The following is a 4,116-nucleotide window of genomic DNA, read 5'->3' on the forward strand; positions in this document are numbered from 1 at the left end:
TCGTTTTTAAAAAATCTACTTTCACTACCCTCCAAGAGTTGTTGAATTCCCTCTTCACATCATAATATTTTCAACTGTCAAATATTTTACTGCTAACAGTTGCCTCCAATTAAAAAGTGGTGAGTGGTACTGGTACTCCCCCAATTTTATCATCCAGACACAATCCACAGGTCATAACAGGCTAATGTGTAGAGGACATCCTCAGATAAATGGATATTACATTACCGTGATCAACACAGACGACAGCAAACATTTAATTAGCAGTTGCACTTCATTTTCAAATTAAGTTTATTTGACAGAAGTTTTATTGATTTATCTTGAAGTGCTGAAATCCATGCATAGGCCAGCTGTCAGACACTCTGCTAGTTGTATAAAAGTTATGCTCCTACTTCAGATGTTTGCAAAAATCTGATTGGACTGAATGTAATACAGCAGCAATGCACAGGACAGGTTATCACTGCCATATCTAGAAGTTCAACAGCCAGATGTTGTCTACACTTTGCATTGAGTGTAGGTAAAGAATGTTTCTAGGTTAGCAGAGGGGTTCTCGAACAGAGGGATACTGTGGTATTTCAATTCATTGTACAAGTGACAAATAATTTCAGTCAGTGTATTTTACACAGAGATATATTCAATGTACAATTTACAGTGTTAATTCCTAAGTATTTTGCTTTTCACATCACAAATGTGGTAGCCTAGGCAGGCAATGGCATCAGTTTATGTCAATTTTCACTTTTTCACCATTACTTTGTATTGTCTTGGCTGTCAGCCGACGCAGAGTCCCGACTGAGCGAGCTGACAAAATTGTAGACCCTTGTAGAATAAGGAACAAAGTTTTCCTTGTAGACGATGGTGGTTTTCATGTGTGCACTCTGGATAGTCAATTCTCTAGGATTTGGAGGTTGTTCCTGCTTCTCTTTGACTGCAGGATGATAAGATGAAGAAACACAGAATTTTCTAAACATGCAATTTTGTAATTTAATAAAAGGTAACGTTACATTTGTGCTGAATGCTGATATAAGTCTACCTTGAGCTCATCAACAACAACAAGGTCAAGGACATGTAATATTGTCAACCTTTGGAAGCACTTCCATTAGAAATCATTAGCAGTTTTGTCCAATAACAGTCCATAATATAATGTGATATGTAGCTATGGTATTGATATTTAGATAAATAGCTACCTAGATAGGCTGTGACTGCTAGCTAGTTAGCTAACGTTAGCTGAGCTGCTGTGACGCGAGTAGCCTACCAGACTTTTCTTCATTGCGCCCCATGTACTGATAATATCCGTATGTGCCGAGCATTGTCCATATTCCGAAAGCATACAGCATAGACACCCGTACATTCCACTTTATTACTTCTTTTACGTGCATGTTTTCATTTTTTTTGGAGCTTGACGGTGTATGTATCGTAAATCCGGGATTAATCCGGGAAAAAAACGAGTTGGACGATAACTTCCGGGGGTAAAATAAATAAATAGATAACATAAATAAAGAATGTAAATGTAAAACATTAACTTAACTAAATAAAAAAAACTTTTAAAATTCAAAGGGAGTTTGGAACTTGGTAGTGAGTGTTGCAACTGAGGACAGACAATTTTTACGAGCTTGGTGCTTCAGCACTCGGCGAACCCGTGTTGTGAACTTGTGTGGCCTACCACACTTTGTGGCTGAGCTGTTGTTGCTCCTAGACATTTCCCTTCACAATAACAGCACTTACAGTTGACCGGGGAAGCTCTAGTAGGGCAGAAATTTAATGAAGTGACTTGTTGGAAAGATGGCATCCTATGACGGTGCCATGTTGAAAGTCACTGAGCTCTTCAGTAAGGCCATTCTACTGCCAGTGTTTGTCGACAGAGATTGCATGGCTGTGTGCTCAATTTTATACACCTGTCAGCAACGGGTGTGGCTGAAATAGCCACTAATTTCAAGGGGTGTCCACACACTTTTGTATGCATTGTGTATATAGCCTTCTGTAATCCTTGCATCTAAATGGTCTCTACCCTGTGAGTACTCATGTGTACTTCAAACATACAGTATGTCACAGATGATGTCTATTGTCCCCTGTGTGGGACCTCATGTGTATCTTTTGATGTCCAATTGGATTGAAGCCTTTGCCACAGTCAGGGCAAACATACGTTTTCTCCACTGTCTGAATTTGTAGGATATTTTTTCAGAATCCTTTGCAACTGCAATGCTAAGAACTAATAACAGTTTTTGGAAGAAAGGGTTGTTTGATGATTATTTGGAAGGCAAGAAGGATTCTTTGGAAGACAAGAAGGGTTACATAGTGTCCATCACTTAATAAATAGGCCTAGTGAAAGTTAAAATGATAAATTAACATAATTATAGATTTTATTATTACGAGTTATTAATGTGTTTTATTGTTAATGCAACTGATTCAAATGTTATTATATTCATGCAATTTTGCATCACTATTGTATAAAGTATAAAGATGCATAAAAGCAGCTACGTGATCGCTGATTGAAAAAATAATTGTGTTCAGTATTTTATTATTTTTACTGGAAGAAACATAGAGAGAGAGAGAGCTCCACCAAAACTCCTTCCCTAACACGTCCCGGAATTGGTCCCACTCTGCTAAATGACTAAAATGTCAAAATTGCAATAAACAGGGTCAGGTCATAAGTGAGTCATATGTACTCTGTCGACCTCATGAGATTTATACCCTTCAGAATTCCATCACATGAATGAAATACCATGCCATGCAAGCCTCAACATCACAAGTCGAAACCCCCTGGCATATTCCTTGTAATTTCCCCATTTGATATAGTCTCTTTTTTTTTCACAGAAATATGTCCCAAAACTGTGGGTTAGTAGCATAGACTTACAGTACCAGTCAAAAGTTTGGACACACCTACTCATTCAAGGGTTCTTCTTTATTTATACTATTTTATACGTTGTATAATAATAGTGAAGACACGACAACTATGAAATAACACATACGGAATCATGTATTAACCAAAAAAGTGTTAAATAAATCCAAATATACTTTTTATTTTAGATTTTAAAATGTTGCCGAACTTTGCCTTGATGACAGCTTTGCACACTCTTGGCATTCTCTCAACCAGCTTCACCTGGAATGCTTTTCCAAAAGTCTTGAAGGAGTTCCCACATATGCTTAGCACTTGTTGGCTGATTTTTTTCCCACTTGTTGGCTGCACTCTGCGGTCCAACTCATCCCAAACCATCTCAATTGGGTTGAGGTCGGGTGATTGTAGAGACCAGGTCATCTAATGCAGCACTCCATCACTCTCCTTCTTGGTCAAATAGCCCTTACACAGCCTGGAGGTGTGTTTTAGGTTATTATCCTGTTGAAAAACAAATGATAGTCCCACTAAGCGCAAACCAGATGGGATGGCATATCGCTGCAGAATGCTGTGGTAGCCATGCTGGTTAAGTGTGCCTTCTAAATAAATAACTGACAGTGTCACCAGCAAAGCACCCCCACACCATCACACCTCCTTCTCCGTGTTTCTGATATGGAATTTAGCTATCAATGTTCCTAAATTTCAATTATTATAATGTGTCTGCAACCCAGAATTTGTAAAGTTCTGGTTTAAATGAAACAGACAGAATTCCCAGCTCACAATAGTCAAATCAAAGATTATTCACGAGAGCTCTGTCGTTCATATACAAAGACATTCCTTTTATACCATTCTTCTTACTTACGCACACACATGCACACTAACATCAGGAGAGCTATCTTCTTCTCCAGAATTCTCACCACAGTTTATCACTACCCAGCTGACAGTTCCAGTCCCCCCCCCCCCCCCCCCCCCCCACAGATAAGGGAAACCTGGAGGGGTACTCCCTGTCCTATCGTTCTTTCTCAGAGTTATAGCCGGGTCGGTCCAAACACAGTTGAATTGTTCTAGGTGTTTTCTTGGGCACACACACATTCCTCTCTCTCCCAGTCTAACCTTGTCGGACTTATGTTTAATCTTTTTAATTACTCCTTATCCATGCTGCATAACCTCTAATACCTAACGGTTAAGTTTCCGGGTAGAATTATTTAATCATTTATCTTTACCCTTATAAATGATTTTATCAGTTTCACAGTGGGACCCACACAAATCGGAGATCATCCGTTCACCTA

The 4,116-nt window shown here is 38.9% G+C and overlaps 1 long non-coding RNA gene across 1 annotated transcript; it reads right to left on the reverse strand.

Annotated features, from left to right (window-relative positions):
* Window positions 1-270: 270 nt before the first annotated feature.
* LOC139423810 (uncharacterized) lies at window positions 271-1,440 on the reverse strand. The gene is made up of 2 exons (XR_011635881.1): window positions 1,250-1,440; window positions 271-922 (listed from the first exon to the last, which is right to left on the reverse strand). It is a non-coding gene; the product is annotated as an uncharacterized lncRNA (long non-coding RNA).
* Between the last annotated feature and the right edge of the window lie 2,676 nt (window positions 1,441-4,116).

This window comes from Oncorhynchus clarkii, chromosome 13 (genome assembly GCF_045791955.1).
Source record: "Oncorhynchus clarkii lewisi isolate Uvic-CL-2024 chromosome 13, UVic_Ocla_1.0, whole genome shotgun sequence".
Classification (NCBI taxonomy): Eukaryota; Metazoa; Chordata; class Actinopteri; order Salmoniformes; family Salmonidae; genus Oncorhynchus; species Oncorhynchus clarkii.